General features: G+C 41.6%; 1 protein-coding gene across 1 annotated transcript in view; it reads left to right on the top strand.

Moving 5' to 3' along the window:
* CERKL (ceramide kinase like) overlaps nt 1–22,182 on the top strand; it is a 160,097-nt gene that overhangs the window by 46,174 nt on the left and 91,741 nt on the right. The gene's annotated exons all lie outside the window — the stretch shown is intronic.

The raw sequence follows: 22,182 nt of genomic DNA, 5'->3' as shown, positions 1-22,182 counted from the left end.
GTTATCTTATTGTTCTGTACTCGACGTGAGCACCATAGACACAAAAATGAATGGCGTCCACTAATAGCAACATCCTTTCTTATAATTCTTTTACAATCTCTATGGGTGACTGATCCAAATGTAGAAGTAAACTAAGTCACAATATGTTGTCCAGGTTCTGTAGTAAGTGTAGGACACTAGAAGTATGTGTCAACAAAAGTAATGTGAAGTGTGTTGGAAGGAAAATTCCACAGAGTGGCCAAACGGCGGTATTGTTTTTAGTAAGGTTGGCAAGTTTTTGTTGGCATGTTACAATAGACAGTTCAACAGGCCTATATGGTCACATTCAAGTCATCCTAGATTTGAGACTTAGAAGGAATGACTCAAGCTGGCAAAAAACATTAAACCCCTTTTGGCTGAATCCACCGATTTTGAGGGTTCAGCCGACCATCTGATGTGCATGGGGCTTCCTGACTTCTCTCCAGCGGCTGATGTTGGAGGAGATAAGGATTGGGCACATTGGATTTATTCTTCCTGATCCAAGATAAGTCACTGTCAGAGGTTTCAGCCAGCATCCTTTTTCCCTTTTCCCCATTTCTCTACAAATGCATGCTCAGCCAATCCATGTATGGGAGGAGCGGGAGAGATAGCTGTTGGCTGAATATAAGTTTTGATTCAGATTTGAGGCCTACAGCGGAAAAATATTCAACCGTGTCTGACATCTCAAGTGGTTGATGATAGATTGCATCAGGTGGTTCCTGACTGGGGAGAAAAATGCATACTCTAAACCCTAGGTGTACTGTTCCTTAACTGTATGTAAGAGGGTACATGCTGTACTTCCATAGGGTACTCACACTGTGCCCATGTTGTGCTTTTAGTAGGTAGGACAGTGAGGAACAAACACTGCCCTGCACCATGCAGTTGCTAAGATGTAATATCTAGGAATTAGAGATGATTGGAGATGCAAAACGTACATGTTGGGTCTCTTATGTTTTGGTGGTGTATCAAGCACAATAATCATTGGTCCTTTACTGGAAATGGGGGAGTTTAATCAAGTATTGGATATCAAAAATATTATTTTTCCTGGTGGTGGGCTTGCATTCTGCATTTATTTGTTTTTGTTTTTGGGCCTTCCATAGCTTTTTCAGGTTACACATTGAACTAACCTTTACAAACTATGAATAGTGCTAGAATACTATCTAAGCCATGTTAATGGAGCGGTGGTAATTTGTCTTCTTTAGATAGCACTGCTTAGTTACCACAAAGCAATATCTATGTCAGTCTATAATGGGGTCAGATTTACCTAAGTAAATACTTGCTGCGTAGTCTCCAGGGCAATTTATAACTTCACATCTGTTATGCTTTGCTAGGTTGATGGTATGCTTTTGAAATACAAATTGCTTGATTTGTAAAAGGACTGAATATTAATCAGAAAATATGGTTTCAGAGTCATATACCCGAGCTAATAACACCGTGGTCTTAGTAGGAATAGATTGTGAATTAGTGAAGAGGCAGAAATTGCTTCAAACATGATTTAATACCTAGGTGTTTTTCCAAGTAACTTTAAAAAGGTTGTATGGGTTTAGAAAGAGGGGTCTGTTTATTTCCAAAAACAGTGCCCCTTCTGTCCACAGGCAGTGTCTGGTATTGTGGATCATCCTCATTCAAATGAATGGGGCTCAAATAAAATACCAGGCACAGCTGTGCTGCTGTGGCAAAAAATAGGACACTTCTTTCCAATCCCTTTAATTTTAATGGGCATTGACACCTAATGGACCCCAAACCCTAGGAAAACAGGTTCCTTCAGGTTGTAATCAAGCTTTACCATTTTGTATGATATTGATGTTCTACCAGGGTTTCCACCATTAACAGTTATCCAACAATTAATTGGGGGTGCTTACAGTCAGACCCTATCAATTCTAAGAAGTCTATTTCTCGTGACCAGTGGTTGTCCTATAGACATGCCATAATGTTCTCTGATACTATATAATCTACAGTGACATGTTATGTGTTTTTTGGAAATATGGAGAACAGGTGAAAATGATATATACCATATTTTCCGCTCTATAAGATGCACCTGAGCATAAGACACATCTAAGTTTTAGAGGAGGAAAATAAAATAGACCTCAGATCATACTGCCAGTCTCAGGTCAGACCCCTAATTTTCATCAGATCTCCGATCAGACCCCCAATCTTCACCAGGCCTCAGATCCCTAATCTTCATCAGACTTCAGATCAGACAAAAAAATAAATGAAAAAACTTACCTCTTCTCCTCCGGATGACACCACCACTTGGGAGATCCAGCTCGCCCTTCTTGCAGTACTGCTTATGCACACTGTGTCCTGATGCTGTACGCTGTCAGGATACAGTGCAGTGTGACACCAGGGTGCGGTGAGTAATACCAGCGCTAGCAGCACTACACCAGCCGCTCACCACTCCTTCTTTGAACCAATGAGCACTTCTGTAATAGAATCAGCCATTAGTATTCCCTTTATAAGACTCTCTACCATTTTCCCTTGCTTGTGGGGGAAAAAGTGCGTCTTATAGAGCGAAAAATACAGTATGTGTTTTTCATTGGACCTAAATACTTGATGCTAGCATCAGTGTTCTGTGATCTCCCTTCTCTTTTCTTTAGTCTCGAACTGTAGTGGAAAGGTTTTCTGTCTTCTGGGATTCACTTGTCATTTTACCTACTGTAATCAGAGCTGTAATTGCTGCCATATTGTTGTCACACAGTTTGATAGAAGAGGACAACTCAATGACTTGGATTGGCCCATGGGAGAACACACTGACTTTTCTTGTGGAGATCCAATGTAACTCTCCCAGATGGCCCCTAACTGTTTAGCACTCTCTTTTTTTTCTGTATTATAACTTCAATTAAAGGGGTATTCTAGCACAATAAAAAATAGTTCCCCAGATTAGCAAATGTTATAAGAAAAGAAAAAAAGTGGCTATACTCCTCTCGCTGATTCCCCACCGCTGATGTTACATCATTGCCGGGTTCCCCACTGTGATCTGCTTCCTGGCACCATCAGAATGGCAGCAGTGGGGAATTGGTAGCAGCTGGTCAATCAGAGCCCTGGCGGTAGGATACCACGTGATCAGTCTATCCTCAGGACACTTTTACTAAAAGAGATAGTCCAAAGCGGACACCCCCTTTAAATTTTCAGAATTTTTCATACAATACAGCACAATACGGATGTCCTTACTGGTGTAAAATAGGAGACAGTGCATTGCATCGCAAAGCGCTTTGATATTTATTACATTAAAACAAATTAAACTGAATAACCGCTGGAAAAATAAGTGTAATAGCTGTGATATGTTTATTTCGCTGCCTGAGAGGGGTATTTAAGGATCTGTAATGACTCTTAAATATGTGGCATGAGGGAAGACATTAAGTATAATGGTTATGTGATAACAATGGATATAAAGTCAATTAAATGTAGAACTGCAATTATAGCTGTAGTAATGTAATACCGTCTCCACATTCATTCATCAGTTCAGCCTGTTAAGACCTATGAGGCGAATGTGGAGGTTCTTTTGCATGGCATTTACCTATGTTTTGATTGTGTTTTTACTGCTGTCTTTGCATGTTTTTTATGTAGCGATCATTAAATGGGTCTGCCAGCAGTACAGAAGTGATCATTACTTTACCTGGCCAGCAGTAAAGAAGTGATCATTACTTACCTGGCAGATATCACATCACTGCTCCAGTTCTCCAGGATCTGTTTACCCAGCTAAGGTCACACCCAGCAAGTAAGCGCTGCAACCAATCACTGGTCTCTTTGATGCACCGCTGGGTTCTATTGAAATAAAAACAGGCCTGAATAAGAAACTTAACCATAGGGGTTGCAGAGGCAGAGGTCACGCCTGGGCCCTGGAGCCTGAGCAAACCCAAAAGGTCAATCTGCTGCATAAGAGGAGACCAGTAGTATTTTCAACTAAGGCTACTTTCACACCTGCGTTAGGTGCGGATCCGTCTTGTATCTGCACAGACGGATCCGCACCGATAATGCAGACGCTTGTATCTGTTCAGAACGGATCCGTTTGCATTACGATGAATGCATTACGATGAATGAATTTGTTCATGATAATGCAAACGGATCTGTTTTGACTTACACTGAAAGTCAATGGGAGGCGGATCCGTTTTCAATTGCACCACATTTTGTCAGTGAAAACGGATCCGTCCCCATTGACTTACATTGTAAGTCAGGACGGATCTGTTTGACTCCGCATCGTCATGTGGAGATCAAAACGCTGCAAGCAGCGTTTTGGTGTCCGCCTTCAGAGCGGAATTGAGGCTTAACGGAGGCAAACTGATGCATTATCCTTATCCATTCAGAATACATTGGGGCTGAACTGATCCGTTTTTGGCCGCTTGTGAGAGCCCTGAAACGGATCTCACAAGCGGACCCAGAAATGCCAGTGTGAAAGTAGCATTACTGTACATCTCAGTTATTCGTTTTTTTGCTAAGAATGACCTGTTAAAATTTAGTGGGGATTACCATATTTTTTATTTTATAAGACGCACTATTTTCCCCCCAAAAGTGGTATAAAATAGCAGTGCATCTTATAAAGCGAATATTAATATGTGCTTCCATTATGGAAGCACTCATTAGTACAGTAGTATATCAAGGGGAGAAAAACAGAACTGGATCGCACATCCACAATGCTGTACTTGGAGCTAATTAAACTCGCTCCTCAGCGCAATATTAAAGTGTACAGCCCCCTATACTGCATACTGTACAAGAGGCATTAGTGTGTATTTTGATCAAAAGGCATAAGCCCACTCACCACGCCAAGGTCGGCTCATTAGTACAGTAGGACTGAGGAGCAGTGAGTATAGCGCTGGTATTACTCACTGCTCCCTGGTCTTCTTCAGTCACCACACTGTGCTGTGTCCTGACAGCAAACAAATAGGACGTTGTGCGCTTAAGCGCGCACTATGACCTGGCGCTGTGTGGTCACATTGCAGCTAGACAGAAAGGGCATGCTGGAGCAGGGGACGTAAGTTGTTCATTTTTTTTGTCTGATCTGAGGTCTGATGAAAATTGGAGGGGTCTGAGCTATGGTCTCATTAAGATTGTAGGTCTAATAACGATTAAGGTTCTGATAAAGATTTGGGGTCTAATTTGTAGGTCTAATGAAGATTGGGGTCTGATCCGAGGTCTGATTTAAAAGAGAAAAAAATATTTTTAACTCTCCCAAAGGCTATGCGTCTTATGGGCAGGCGCGTCTTCTAGTGTGAAAAATAGGGTACTTGTTTCCATAAGATCAGTCCTTGAACAATAAGGGTGCTTGACCACCATCAGGAAATACCCTTTTAATTGTCTCTGCTCGCTGTAGGAGACAGGCTCGATAGAAAGTCTATGAGTCTGTCTCTATTCCATCTGTGTAAGCGCTTCTCTATCCTCGTCCTAGCGATTGGTGGAGGTACATTTTAGAGGGATTTTCCCAGGATAATATTTTATGACCAATCGATACTTTAAAAAAAACTCAGAAACTCTAATTTACTTTAAAGTAAATTCATTATGATGTCCATTGTGTACGTAACTAAAATTAATCTTAGGATCAGAGTGAACAGTCCATGGTTTACGACCTATCCATAGGACAGGATAGTGGGAAAACTCCATCAATGTAGTCAAAAATATTTCAGCTGTGGGGCTAGAGATATTTTCGTTTGGTACAGACTTTGGTTTGTCGCTCTGTATTCTTCCAGCATGCTTCCATGAAAATAATAATCTGAATGGGATTATCCGTCTATTCTTCTTTCAATGAGCCGATTATGGTGTACGCGTGGGTCATTAGGCTTCGTTAATTGACATGTCCTTCTTTTTAACAAAGAGAATAATTGAATTATTTTATTACTGAGGGGAACGTGGCCAGTGATGTCACAGCGGGTATAACTGACAAGAGATTATTGCCATGTGCTCCCTTAGCACACTTTTTAGATAAGGGAGCAAGAAATGAATGACCTAATTGAACTTCTTGTCCTTTTTAACCTAAAAGAAACCTGAATTCAGATTTATCCAGTCTTGTTCTTCCATCCCATGGCATTTCATTTGTCATACAGCTGGTCTATTACCGATGTAATATTTTTGTTGTTTTTTTTCACTTGATACTGTTCTATGGAATCGTTTAGCTTACTACGCTATTCAATGCCATTTTGCTTGTGGTGTACTGACATATGCCAGTCAGATGGGGGCCAAAATGACACTCTTTTGGCCTCCATGTGACTAATGTAACCTTTACAGTTAGTGTGTAATTCAGGAGCTTTCAGCACTTTTCAAAACCCTTTTTGGCACAGAAAATATCCAAGGGTGTCCATTGGGCATACCACACCAATTTATGACAGATTTGTAGAGCAGTTTGATTGGCACACTTTCACCTATATGTGTAAAAATGCCAATTTGTCATGAAAATAAAATACACAGTAATCACTATGAAAAACAAAAAAGCTAAGTTTTATCAGCATCTGTTTAAAATTGGAAGAGATCGACATTTGTCATTTTCACTTATGACATTGCCGTCCAATACAACAACCATCACAGACCATGGTTCAGAAAATGAGCCTCAAGTCCCAAATGTTTTGCCACCTGTGGGGATTCGCTCTGGTAGACAGGACAAGCGGACGCAGTATAGAGGCAAAGACCAGTTTGTAACTCAAAAACTTCAGTGTTTTATTCACACTTATGGCAACAAAACAGTACAACAGTCCATTTGCAGTTTTGGTGTTCGTTCACACCTAGACAGTTTATATACAAAAGAGTCACCTGTTATCCTAGGTGTTAGTTCATGATTGATCGGCATTGCTCAGGACGTAGCAGACCTCCCAAAATCAGGCCTCCAGCCTAGCACATGGCTCCAGCGATAGCAGAGCTCCTCTGTCAGAGAGAGAGGTAATTACCACCCGCTAAGACACTGTTGGCTGGATTTTTTATATATGCCAGTGAAGACCCGGCCTGGAATGTGGGGAGTAGTCACCCACCCAGCACTTTGACTACTCCCAGTAAGAGCCATCCTGGATCAGCTATTACAGCTATGCTAAATGAGTATACACATGAAAACTGGCTCTTACTCCACTGAGGCCAGGAACCTCCGTCAACGACCTGCCGTCAACGACGGTCCCTTGCGCCTCCCTACACACCTTAAAGGAATTCTTTGGGATTTTCATATTGACAGCCTATACTCATTCTAGGTCATCATTTTAAGATCAGCGTGGGTCCAACTCTCGGCACTGCCAGCAATCAGCTGTTTGAGGAAGCCAGCTCTGGTTAACACCGTGGCCTCCTCACAGCTTATCAAGGCTAGTACGTTCTATTGGATAATTGCTGTGCTTTGTACGGCAGCTCATACCCTTTCACTTGAATGGGGCTGAGCTGCGCCTAGGCCATGTAACTGATGAACGTGATGTCACATGGCCTAGGCTAGGAAGAGGCTCACCAGAGCGCTGAAGCTAATCAGATTTTGATGACCTAGCCCAAGGATATCCCATCAATATTAAAATCCTGGAGAACCCCTATAGGTCCAATTTTATGAATTGTTGAAGTGGTCTTTATGAAACACGTTTTGGGATCCTTCTCCTTTTTCACTTACAAATGAATTGATTGTTCTGCACGTCTGGAAGGCAGGCTGGACCAAGTGACAATGATTAATTAATCTCCATTCAGCACATCCCTTAGCTCTGGAGGACCAACTAACCCAACAGAAAGACCCCTGTAATAAAGTCTTCTCCACAGCGAATTTGTCTGGATGTAAATTACTACAGAAAAATCTGTTGCAGATTCGCTGTGGAATTTTAAGTGAAAACCATGGCAAAATCTGCATGTTTTGCAGATTTTGTTGCAGATTTACTGGGGAGTTTTCCCTGTGTCTGTGAAAATCTGCGACATAATGCCACATGCTGCGGATCTAAAATCCAAGTTGATCTTTACAGCGTGTGGATGAGATTCAATAAAATTTCATCTAATATTTGGGGGAAAATCTGCAGCGTGAGCATACCCTATATCCCAGATACTGGTAACCCTGAAGGGGTTAATAGACAGTGTGATAGGTCGGGAGTCTCGGAGGCAGAGGGGCGTATACTTACCATAAGGACAAGCCTACAGAAGAGACGGGACGGACCAATGAAACGGCAGAGTCGTCTGTTGTTTAACGGCATGTCCTAGTGACGCAGGAGCAGGGAGGCGCACAGGACATGCGTCACCAGACGTCCCTTGCCACTATGGAACTCCTGATTGGCGGCATTGATCTGTGAGTGGCCGCGACTGACAGGGGGGCGGGACATCAGACGGTATATAGCGGGTGCATGACTGGCGCGCGCGCATATATACCCCATATCCCCTGACGAAGCCACTTGTTGTGGCGAAACATGTCGGGAGGGGTGGTATAGCGCGTCTTTAGGTTTTATACAGTTGTCAGGCAGTGAGGATCGGATTTAGTGAGAACGAGGGACAGCTAGTGTATAAGGTGTGTTTAGACTGAGGGAATAGGCCACTGCTAGACCTCTATCAATAGTAATAGAGGCAGGCCCTCAGCGAAGGACAGCTGAGGACCAAGTCAAGTGCAGATAGTGGCGAGACGTGGCAACATTGTTGCAGCACGTCTACCCCTGGCAGGGAATAGAGACTGTGGGCCCTGACAGGAGTGCACACTTGTAGCAAGTGGTGTACCTTGTCTGGAGATCGCTGCTAAATAATAATTGAGTATCTCTTGATGGTTGTGACAGACGGGTGGATGAGACCCGTACTGCCTACCTGAATATACGTGTGAAATACATAACATAAACACGACTCCCATCAACACACCCACCACTTTGTTGTCCGTGAACCGACATTTGCAATTAGTGACTGTGGCAGTCACCATAAGAGGATTCAGCTCACATGCCACCAGACACTGATAATTTTATATATTCCCTCTTTCTTGTGTGTGTGAAGTATAATCTTCTTTTAATACATATCAATAAAAATATTAATTTTAACATCAGTTAGAGACCCCTAAAGGGATTCTAGGTCTATATTGACCATTGAAGTTGTAATATATTGATATCCCGAGGGTCTCTAAAAGGGACTTAGTTTATTGCAGCATACCTAAAGGAACTGTTTTATTATGTTTTATGTATGCTTTTTTATTTTTTGCTTTTTTATTCTACTGTTGCATAGTGAGATCGTGACCTCATTGAGTATAGTCTCTTTAGTTTTTTTTTTTGGACTTGTGTTATCATTAAGATATCACTCACAAAATAAAAAGCTTCTGAGTAATGGTAGTCTGCGCTCAGATGTGGTGCCCTCGTGGCACTGACAATAGGAAATGAAATGCCTTTTTTCTTTGGTTAGGTAAGCTTTATTGTTTCTAAGCTTCTGAGCTTGTCCCGGGAGGCTTGCAGGGCTGGATCAGAGGCACCAAAATGACTCTTTATTACTTCCTAACAGGGCAAGCAGTAGGTTTTATGTGGAGATTGAGATTATACATAGTCATAAAGGCAAGTAAGAGCTTCGTTGAGGTCTAAAATGTGACATCCCGAAATTCCCCTTGTAAATCGAATGCAGTGATGACCACATGAATTAATTAGGATCATAATATATAGAGAACCTGGACCATGGTTTCCTCTTATGAGCTACTTCCATAGCATTTTAACGTGATGCAATAGCTTCATCAACATGTCCCTGTGTAAACTGTCCATTTTAGAAGACTGTGCTCTATATGGTAGTCACCCTGCAGTAGTCATCTGGGTGGTGCTATTGGATTGAAGGGGTTATCCCATGAATAATGTAAAAAACAGACATCGTCTAGTCCATGACAACCTCTTCCTAACAAAGCTAGAATGCATGCACAGTCACTTTCTATGCAGCTAGAATACAAGACAAACCTCATTTCTGGGACAAAGGGGGTCATATATTAAGACCTGCGTTTTAGATACCGGTCTTAATAAAGCCTCTGTACTGGCGGTGTATCCGCTGAAGTTATGCAGAGGCACCGGACTCTACATAACTTCGGCGCATCCAGCTCCGCTTCTAAATGTAAGACAGCTTCCAAGCTGTCTAACATTTAGACCATTTTCTACGCCTACCATTTTCTAGACCTCATTTACACATATGTGGATTTTCAGGGACGATCATACGAGTGTATTGCTGTACATCGGCGGCACGAAGCGCACAATGTCATAGCAACCAATGACGCAGTGCACTCGTGCACTCAGCAGGACGGCTTTTTCACGGACTGTGGTCCATAAAAAATCCACGTATGTGTAAATGAGGCCTACACCAGGCATAGGTAATGATGAATAAGATGGGCCTGCTGGACCGTCCCTGCCCACTTATTTAGACTTGGTGTGAGCGGAGAGGAGTCGCAGATTGCAGTGCAACGATTAGCCATCTGCGCCTAAAATACGCCTAATATAGGTGTAGTTCAGTATAATTAATGACCCCCAAAGTTTATTCTTGTAAAGTCCGGAGGTTCCAATATATATGTAGAAAATGGCCTTAAAGGTAATAGGTTTGTATGGATTTTCAGCATCGGTGTAAACTCTGATGCCCCCATTTACTGCTAGTGAGGAATGAATCGCAAAGGGCGAAATTTATCATTCCCCTAACACCTCTTTTTGATGTAGAAAAGTTGCAAATCCACTGGAGGCCTGCTCCTCGCCCCCGGCAGCGCAGGCGTAGAACACGCCGCCCTTGATAAGTAACTTTTTTATCATACTGTCATTAACCTGTATTTACATAAAACCAGTCATATAGTCTTACAGTGACAAGAGGGGGACGTGTCTCATCTGCTCCATCTCTGGCAATGTGGAAAGACAAGGTATTGTAGATGTTAGCACATCTATGCTGTCACCAGATTCCTTGTTGTAAATCAATCGGCCATGCGAGATGTGCGCTTGTTATCAAATTCAAATGCTCTGGGTCCTATTTCGATCCATGTCCCATTGTGGATAAATTAGCCTTTCTATTTTATGCAAATTATCTTCCCTGCGGTCTCCAGCCATGTTCTGCGCGTGCGTCGAACGCGATGCCATGAGACTTCGGGGCCAGGAGTCAGTACATCTTCACTGCTTGCCCCCTTTCAGTCAAAATGGTGGGGGTGCAGCCTGGAAAAGGAGCAGCATACTCTACGTTCATGCCTATGGGAGTTTCGAAAATAGTTGAGTGAACGCACTCAGCTGTTTTTAGGAGTCCCATAGCACTGAATGGGGAACACGGCAAGCAATCGCGCTCACCTATTTTCCAGAACTCCGATAGCAGTGAACGGAGGGTGGCCTTGCATGCGCCACTGCTTTTCTTTTGCTTTGGGGGCCCAACTCTGGAGATAGGTGTGGGTTCCACCTCTGGCACGGAACGGAACCCCAAAAAGCACTCCGTAGTGTTCTGTTCCATTCTTCCGTTCCGCATCTCCGGATTTGCGGACCCATTAAAATGAATGGGTCCGCATCCGTGATGCGGAATGGCCACGGAACGGTGCCCGTGTATTGTGGATCCGCTAATGCGGTCTGCAATACGGCAACGGGCATCACACGTTCGTGTGGACGAGCCCTTAATGTTAATGTTTCCAAAGGTATGTCATTTTTTATGGTTCAATCGGTTTTTATTGAAGTAATGAGATATGGTAGTAAAGATCCAATACCAACGATTGAGCATCTTGAGGTATTTCAGAACAGGAAACATCCAGGTCATATATGAATATACAATACCACAGTCTGAAGAATCTTAGTGTCAGAAAACATTGCATATCATTTTAGAATCAGGATGTCTCCATTACAACGGACATCCGTCAGAAAAGGCGTTTGTAATACGCTGTTGAAGAACAAACTAGAAACAAAAAGAACAAAAACGGGATGACAGACGAGACTGAAACAATAGGTAGGGGGAGAGGCAATGGATGAGGAGATAGCTGCAAGTTTCGAGCTCTGATCTTTTAGTCAGTAAGTTGGGGTGCAATGCCTCTGGTCAGCCAATCCGAGAATTGGGAAGAGTTACGGAACTGGATCCATAGTTCCCACATTTTTGTGAAAGTAGATATCTTGCCTCCATCTTCAGCCCCTAGTTCTTCCATGCGGGATAAGACATCTAGTGCAGTTACCCAAGTCACTTTCCGAAGACTCTCAGTCGATCTCCAGCTGCGGGGGATTATTTGCCTCATTGCCATAATGAAAAATATTAAAGTACCTTTTTTAATTTGCTGGGTCATTCCCGGGAAGACCGATATCAGCGCCATTTGAGGGTGTGAGGTGTATAGAAGACCGGTAAATAAATTGTATAGGGTGATGACTTCTCTCCACAAGGGAGCGACTCCTGGGCATTCCCACCAAATGTGAAGCATTGTGCCAATTCCCGTCGAGCATCGCCAACAGGCCTCTGACACAAGAGGATAAAACCGATGGAGCTTTACCGGAGTTCTGTACCACCTCGTTAGTATTTTGTAATTGAGTTCTTGTAGTCTACAACATGTTAACAATTTGTGCGTAAGCAGAAGGGAAGTCTTCCACTGCGCTGGTGAGAGAATGATCCCTAATTCTTGTTCCCAAGAAGGCATAAAATGACAACCTGCTGATAGTGTCTCAGAATCCCTGTCCTCAGATCTCCCAACACCCATCATGTTATATAAAAGGGAGATGGCATGCTCAGGGGCCGAGTCCGCCACACACAACTTTTCAAAGTCTGTTAAGGAGGCACGAAGTCGCAATCCAGGCATCAGAGACTTGGTTAAATTACGCAATTGAAAATAAATAAACCAGTGCCCAGAAGTGTGCGGAATAAGATGGGACAGTTCATTTAGTGTACAAGGAATGTAATTTTTAACCGGGGGTAGAATGCCTTGTGTTTTTCCAAGTCCCACTGAATTGTATTTCCATTAATTAAGTCCTTGTTAATATTTTACTTGCCCCGGGTTTAGCCTATGATTGAGACAGAGGTACCAGCGGAATTTCTTTGTATTCATTCACTGGTATAGTTACCGTATGGCCTGTTCATGTCCTAATTCTCCGTGCAGCATGTTATTTTCTCCTGGTAGTCCTAGAAAATGTGACCTTAGATTTCCTATGGTACAAACACTGGTATTTTTCGCCTATCAAACCTCATCGCCTGTTATTCCTGTAGTATAAAGTCAACCTGTCCTAATAGTTTAGGATACTGTGCAATGTTTCAAATGATCAAATGTGCAATATGGAATTCAAATTTATGAAGCTCCTTTAGAGCCTGTTCACACAAGCGATGTTGAAGCCCTACACTCGGACAGCACACGGACTGAAGACTGATACATCAAAATCAGTGGGCAAATTTACGTCTGCTTTTCTGCATGGTCCATTGGCTGTCCATAGAAAATCACAGCGTGCATTCGTCTGATTCTCACATTAGACTTGCCCACTTAAATCAGTAGGTCCACACTAAAACACGGACTGCACATGGACGCCATCTGTGAACGGTCCATTTGCCAGGAGACCCTGAAAATAGGCGAAAGCAGAATGTAGCGCTAGATGTAAAAAAACGCTGACATACTGTTACCCTTTGGATGGAGAGAAAAGGGGTAATGAAATGCAGTCAACCGTAATGCTGATTTCACATAGACGTCCGTTTTTGTAGAAAGAACACAGAGGAGTTTTATATCACTCGTCTGAATGCATCTGATAATCTAGATATTCCAATAATACAACACTTGATTCTAGCACAGAACTGCAGAATAATCTGGATTTTCTAGACAACAGCAAGACTTCTTGGACGTTTTGCATTAGCATTTCATTTTGGGATGTCTTTTTTGTTCTCTACCCTTACAAATACTTTTTGTGAACCTGTCAATGAATGGCTTTACATGGCGTAAAACAGGGATGCTCAATCTGCGGCCCTCCAGCTGTTGTAAAACTACAACTCCCGTCATGCCCTGCTGCAGGCTCTCCGGGCATGCTGTGAGTGCCGCAGGTTGGGCATCCCTGGTGTAAAATAATAATAAAAAAAAAATATTACCCTACTGATCTCTTGCTGCTCCCGTTTTGCTGTTCCACAGTCCTCTGGCGGTCTCTACTTCCTGGTCTCACACAACCAAGAGGAAGTGACCGCTCAGACAGTGGCCATTGATTCGCTGAAAAGTCATAGCCTGCATGTTAACAAGGACCAGCAAGTGGAGACTGGCAGGGATGCCACAAAGCGGCAAAGGATCGGTAAACGGAGTATGTCCTTAGTTTATTTAATTTTTTTTTTACATCATTTAAAGCCTTTCTTTTAAAAATGAAATGGCCAAACAACCACTTTAATCTCCATAATCTGAAAATAATTAAAGGAATATTAATTTAGATTATTAAAAATAGCTGTGAAGGTAGAGCATCAGCTGGTGAAGAAGAGGTGAGGGGATCATTTAGGTTAGGCTACATTCACACAAACATATTTTGTTTCTGTGTCCGTTCTGTTTTTTTGGGGGGTTTTTTGCGGATTGGATGAAGACCCATTCATTTTAACGGGTCTGCAAAAAAATGCGGACTACACATTGTACTGTCCACATCTGCATGCCTGTTCTCTAGCCCCTCAAAAAATATAGAGCATGTCCTATTTTTGTCTGTTTTGCGGACAAGGATAGGCATTGTTTCAATGGATCCGCAGCAAAAAAATAAATAAAAATGGATGCAATACGGATGCCAAAAGGACCTCATCCGTATTTTTTTTTTTTTTTTTTGTGGATCGCAAAACACATACGGTCGTGTGAAGGTAGCCTTATAATGAATGATTCAGAAAGTTTCTGGAATAAAAAATATGCAATCATTTTATCACCGGCTACTACAAAACCTAAGACTATTGATAATTAATATTCATAATTTGTCCATTTTATCACACCTTGATATGAATTAAAGTTAAATAAAATATATTTTTCTGTTATTTTTCTATTATATACTTTGGTTAAATCAATGAACATTTTCAAATTCTATTTTTAAAATAAATAAGAAATAATATAATAATATAAATAAATAATAATAATAAAAAAGAATAGTTATGTTATGACCAGGTGCCAGCTAGCTATTTAAATGATATAAAATATATTAATAAAAATTATTAAATTGATATGGAAATATATATATATATTATTTTTTTTATGAGCATTTCTTTTATGTACATAACCATGAAAAAAAGCATTGAAAAAAAAAAGAATTTCTAATAATCACAAGTTTCAGATTTGAGTTTGATCTTTTGCACATTGACTCCACAAGCCTGAATGTTGCTATAGCAGTTCATACTATCCCTTGTGTTACTTATTAACTCTGGTGGTTTATGATTAACGTGTGCAGTTTATCTGCAGTTACAATGGCAAACGACAGCCATAATTTATTAGTTGTGTTTAGATTAAACTGCTGCTCTTCTTTAGTGATTAATAATTGTGCTCGAATGTAATATATTTCAAAGAATTTCGATTTTTATTTTTTATTTTTTATGCATGAGGCCATTGCCATTAAAAAGAAGTCCTGAAACTGCACAGATGTGAGCCTGCAAGTAGCGTCTCTGCTACCCTATCAGCTTTTGTTTGGTGAACACCCTGATTAACCCCCACTTTTCATGGATCACTGAGTCACAGATAGATCAAGTTTAAACTAGCACATATTAGTACGTTTGCTACTATGAGAGGAACAGTTGGCCATTCTTTATCCCTCTGCCGCTTCTCTACAGTGCTGAAAGCTGAAGAGAAGGTAATAGAATATGAATTGCCAACTTACAATGGGATTTAAATATTATACTGCAGTTAGCGCTCAATCGGACATAATGGTCTTAGAAAGTCCCGACAATGTAACGTCCGTATACCCTGCGCTCTGACAAAGTAGACTGGCCGACCATGTACAATTTATTTCCCAGACCTCAGATGACGGAATAGAGCCGTTTGTCGGCAGATTAGAAGAGGATTGCGTTGTCGGACGGCTATGTCATCAATACATAAAGTGCTTTCACGTTAATTCCTTTAAGATGGAAAAGCGGCGCAGCCTAAACTTCATTAGAACATTTCATTTATTAAATTGTACCCCGGATTTCAGTCCATATTTATTGAAATTTTACATATTAAGTAAGGGGGAACCAAAGTTGTATAATCATTATAGATTTTTATTATTATTTATTTGCCTTTGCTTTTAACTTTGGGCAGTTATTAGATATTTTCACATTATTTTACATTTATGATACATTTGTATAAGCTGACACACTGCTATCATTGCCAGGCAAATTATAGTAATAGGTGATCATTAACCCCTCCAGTGTCCGAGTTGTCTCCTGTCTTCTCCAGCAGAATCTTCAGAATGGTTGCCCTTCTTCGCTTCGGTCGATGAATAATAAGCAACCTGTTTGCTAGACATATACTGTGTTCCCCAAGTCTTTCTAAGGGGAATTGAAGCCTTTAGTGGCAGAAGCTGGTTTGGATATCACCTCTTCCATATGAAATCTGTCGGTGGTAAGGGTACAGCTGGTCAGAACTGTCTAATGAAGAAGGCCTAGTGAACACATGTCAACGGAGGCTTGTCTTTGTAGTAAGCTACTAGGGCCGTCAGACAAATTATCTGGCAGTTCTAACAAGAGGTTGGGTGAAATCCCACTGTAGCAATAAGCCATTTTCCTTGCGGATATTTCTAGTCCAAGTCAAATATTGTAGTAGAAGGTACTTTATCTTTGGAGGTTGGTTGGGAAACATATTGGTAGCACCTCCAATTGTTTTTGGTATCAATTTTTTTTTTTTAAGTCCCAAAAAGACTAGCATCATGTAATTAAAGAGTCGCTATACTGTCACACATTTTAATTTAATAGAAAATGGTATAATTAGGGCTACTTTCACACTCGCGTTTGGTGCAAATCCGTCATGGATCTGCACAAACGCTTGCGTTCAGATAATACAACCGCATGCATCCGTTGAGAACGGATCCGTTTGTATTATCTGTAACATAGCCAAAACGGATCCGTCTTGAACACCATTGAAAGCATTGACTGCAAGCAGCGTTTTGGTGTCCGCCTCCAAAGCGGAATGGAGGCAGAGCGGAGGCAATTTATTTAACAAATATGCCCGCATCCATCTGAAAACAAGCTGTAAAGTCATGGCCACCAGGGGTCACACTTTACAGCCCATTGCCTGTTGCTAGATCCGTCTTCAGTCACAGAGACATAGAAGTTCTTTCTTCCTGCCCCCCTCCCCATCTGTGGGCTCCCTATAGAAGACAAGTGTAGTGGGAACTAAGGGAAAGGGAGTCACCACCACTGTAGTACTGGCAGGCTTCCATAGAAGGGAGATGCCCCCCTGCATTGGGACGGAAGGAAGACAAATATTGGGATTTTTATTTTATTTTTTGTATCAAAGCCCTTTCCTGATCCATTTTTCTAAGAGCTTGTTGACATCCTTGAAGCCTCTGTTGCAGATAGAGGGGGCAAAAAAGTTGTGTATATATAAAGGATGGATGAAAGAATGGGAGATCTAGGAGCCATCTTCAAACCAGATGAATATTCTAAGGTGCTTGGCTCCCTGAAGCAGTCTGCCCTGTCTGCTGCCTAATCTTGGAAGGTATATGGACCTTGTTCTCCACATTCAAGCTAGTGATGCAGAAAGCACACCTGTTGCATAAAACCTCTATGCTCTTTGGTTATTTTTGGAATCTCAAAGAACCAGTTATCATCTCCATAAACACATTCATCCCATTTTTGGTTGGATTGCTTTAAAAATCATTGCTTTACTAATTTGATGCTTTCTGGTTACAACGGCCAAGTTTGGTTCTGTGAAGATAATCTTAATATTTTCCCAAAAACGTATTCCCAAAAATATTTTCCATCAAAAAGTATGTACATGCAGTGACGTAGCTATAGTGGGTACAAAGGCTACATTAGCACCCAGTTCCTGGTGCCTGTGATGGGAGACAACACTATTATAAATAGAGCATGGTAGTTTGGGGGGGGGGGGGCCTGTTACAGATTTTGCATTGTGGCCCAGGGAGCTTGCATTTTTTTGTGTTTTAGTTCCACTGTAACAGTAGGGAGGTAAATGCTTTGTAATGTCTTAACAGGAGGTTAACGAAAACCATGGACCCAAGGCATTTTACATGAGTAACTTCATTACTTGCTGTATTTATTTGCTACGTGTAGGAATTATTGATCCTTAGAGTTAAACCGGATTGGCAACAAAAGAACAGACTTGCCCAGCTGCTGGGTTTTCTATAAAGAAGCATAGTCAATACCGGCTTGTTTTGGGAGGCCGTATTCACACCCACTTGTTTCTTTGTTTAGCAACTGAGGGAGGATTTTAGTAAACGATTGCCAACACTTTTGGGGGAGTAAAAAAGTTACAAATGATGACGCATGTGATATTTGCGCAATAATCTATGACTTTTCTTGTCTTTTGTCATGTTTTTAAAATTACAAGTGGGTTCATTCAGAAGAGTGGGAGGTCAGCACAAATTGTAACGCAAATCTATGCCTAGTTTCAAGATGGGGCAAAATGTCAGCTATAGCACTAAGGGGGAGATTTATCAAGACCCACGTTTTCTGCACCGGTCTTGATATCCCCCTGTGCTGCTGGAGGATGCGCCTAATTTATGATGAGGTGCAGGCTTCATTATAAATTAGCTGCATCCTCCGGCACTGTGCACCTAAACAGAAATCTAAATTCAGATAAATTTGTCATTGGGCTGGCTACGCCCCCTTCCCCCCCTTGCTATACCCCTTTTTTGGAATGTGGCATAAAAAGCCACAAAAGAGTTGCATGTAAAAAGTTGCACACACGTGTTTGCAACTTGTTACGCCTTTTGTTTTGCCGCAGGGACATTATAAATACATCCGTAAGTATGTATGGTGTTTTATCTGTTGATGTAGCCTTAGAGCAGGCATCCTCAAACTGCGGCCCTCCAGCTGTTGCAAAACTACAACTCCCAGCATGCCCGAACAGCCTACAGGTATCAGCCTACAGCAGGGCATTGTGGGAGTTGTAGTTTTACAACATCTGGAGGGCCGCAGTTTGAGGATGCCTGCCATAGAGAATGTTAGGGAAGCTAGAGAGCAACCAAAGAACAGGGTTGTAGAGGATCTTGTCCACAACCGTTCCTATTCAGGAGTGGGAAAGCTCACAACATGGCAGTGCTATTTGTGTCCTGCAGGAAACCAGTTGGAGACAGATGGGGGCAGTGTCGGACTGGCCTACCAAAGTAGCACAGGATCCTCCAGTGGGCCAGGGATCTGATACCTTACTGGGCCCCAAAGGTCCAGGAGAAAACATTAGGAGCTGCCTTTAGAGACAATAAATTGCCCATATGTGGGTTGGGCTCCCAGAATAATTTTTTCTGCTGGCCCATGGAACCCTACTCCAACCCTGGATGGATGGTGTACCCCAAAACAACGGGCACCCAGAACGGACATGAACGAGCTTGGTGAGTGCCAGAATGCTGAGAAGGGACCTCAGAGGTTAGTTAGGATTCAAGAAATGATGTAGTGCTCAATATGTGTGCTGGGCTTTTATTCTTTTCCTAGCTGAATGCCATGTTTTTTGGATTGTCTTTAACTTTTGTGTTGTTTATTAGGCAGTCGGCACAACCAACACCTTTTGTAGAGGCCAGGAAGCTGCGAACTTTGATAATAAATCACATTAGTGTCCACTATATTAGGGCTCATTCAGTGTCCACTATATTAGGGCTCATTCAGTGTCCACTATATTAGGGCTCATTCAGTGTCCACTATATTAGGGCTCATGTTGTCCACATCCGTAGTTCTGTTCCGCGGCCACTCAAAAAAGATACAGCATGTCCTATTCTTGTCCGCAACGGAGTTGGCATTTTCTACCATAGTGCCGGCCATGTGCGATCCACAAAATGCAGGAATGCACAGTATCCGTGTTTTGCGGATCCGCAATCTGGGGACCTCAAAACACTACCGCCGTCTAAATGAGTCCTTATGCTTATTGATGCCAAAAAGCATCAGTTTGCTTTGCACCATTTCATTAGGATTCCGTTGCCCTGTGATGGTCACACAAAAAATTTTATATTGGATTTTTACGAACCTTGCTTGACATTTTTTGGTCACAGTGGTCCAGCGGGTTGTACTACAACTCAAACATGATTGCGAGTCATCGTGTAGCTTGTGCCAACATGGTCTAAGATTTTATTGTAAAGCTGATGACCATGAGACTGACTGCACTAAATGCCATCAGTTGCATCATTTTTTACATCCTTTTTCACTCTGTCTGTTACCAGTTATGTTAATAAGGAAACACATACACATTTCATTTTTTTTTTTTTATGTTTACACTTTTATTATATTTTGTTTTCAGGGAATCGCCATTTCTTTTCAAATTCTATTGAAAAGCAAAAATTGGAACCACAAAAACGGCGCTTACTGGCCTACATGCGCCTTTGTCTTTAGATCATGTTTCTGTCACTAATGAACAGTTAGAATGGAGAGGACCCATGTACAGATCCCCAAGGTACTAACATGTAACCTGAGCTTCCCCTGATCATTCTTCATTGACTAAAACATTCTGTCGCCTAAACAGTGCCATTACCGTTCATCTACGCCTGAGAGCCGTCCCTGAATTTGCAATTAAGATTTCACTTCGTTACTGCCAGTTACATGAACAAACAGCACCTACAAAGCAAATAACTTAACCAAACGGCCTGCTTTCTGGGACCGTACGTCGTAACATGCTAAACATAAAAAAATATTAAAAATAATCAATGGCCGTATCTTGGCTTTTAATCTAAGTCCAGGTGGTGATGGAGCCGAGCACCACTGTCAATCCCATGGACTGTTTATGGTAATATCACTAATTCCTTTACATCTGATCTCTAGGGACCCTGCCAAGAAACAGAATGACTATCATTTTTCTGAGTTGCTATGAAACTTGTAAGGCCGGCAGCCAGTTTTTTTAAATTTTATTATTTTTTTATATTTTGCGCGGCACTATTATTAATTGCAAGGCCCAGAAGGCTGGATGATGAGGGGTTAATTTGTGTGCGCTTATAGAAAATGCTTTAATGATGATTTTTTTTTTTATATATTTTTTTTTTTTTTACTTGGGATTAGACCATTCCCAGGGCTGGCGTTAGAAACATTATATGCTTCCATTGCGTTAGCCTAATGAACACGATCTCATCTGGAGTTTCAATTTACGCGATTACTCAGACACTGTAGGTAATAATTTACTGTTTAGAATGATTACCAGCATGATATTTGGTTAATGAAATTTATAAACAGAAAAAAATAACCCACAATTATCCGAAGAATAAATTCTTGCCGCACCAGGATTGTTAAATTTATTTTTTGCTTACAGTATTGATACGCACTTAATAATTTTAATGGTTAAAAAAAAAAAAAAAAAACAGTAGCCCCCCCCCCCCCCCCCCCCACACACACACCTTTAAATTACAGCTCTTCAGTAAAATACGTGATATTAATTATCAAGTCTCTCTAGAGTCCTAAATGAACATCACAGCGACTGTTTGGGTTTAATGCTAATTTTATTGAAGTTGTTTTGCAAAGCGAAATATATTATAATTAATAGGGCAAATGACAGTGGGTTGTTAAAATTAATTACGTTGCCATTTTCTTTTCCTTTTGGTTTGCGAGGCTTGGTAGTAGTCGCGAATTTCCTGTGCACCTGCTCCTGCTGTGGCCTAAGTGATATAGCGTCTACAAATCCAGAAAATTGTAGTATCAAATCTCCGCACCAACTGTGCAGCAGCACTATCATCAAATCCCTGCTGGGAGGCGTTACTCATCAAATCCCTCAGGATATTTTCTTTCCCGGTCCCTCTGTCGCTGATTTGAACTTTGACCTGAACCTTTTCTCTTACATCGTGCAATAGGTACAGCAAAAGTGGCTGATCCTGGAGAAGTTGCAAAGTATCCTTCTACCCAGAGCCTCATTAGCAGGTCAGCCCTTCCACTTGCCTCGGGCTACTTGGGTATCAAATGTTAGCTTTTGCTTCTGCATCAGTTTTATTATATTGATATATGGTAAAGTGCACAACAGTTAGAGAGTAAGGCTGGTTTCACACGGGCGTTGCGGGAAAAGGTGCGGCTGCGTTGCGGGAACATGCACGATTTTTCCGCGCGAGTGCAAAACATTGTAATGCGTTTTGCACACGCGTGAGAAAAATCGGCATGTTTGGTACCCAAACCCGAACTTCTTCACAGAAGTTCGGGCTCGGGATCGGTGTTCTGTAACATGTTATAACATGTTTATAAGGGAAAATAATAGCATTCTGAATACAGAATGCA

Source organism: Bufo gargarizans, chromosome 8, assembly GCF_014858855.1.
Source record: "Bufo gargarizans isolate SCDJY-AF-19 chromosome 8, ASM1485885v1, whole genome shotgun sequence".
NCBI lineage: Eukaryota > Metazoa > Chordata > Amphibia > Anura > Bufonidae > Bufo > Bufo gargarizans.
The sequence above is the reverse complement of the archived record's forward strand: the minus strand, read 5'-3'. Positions and strand labels throughout refer to the sequence as shown.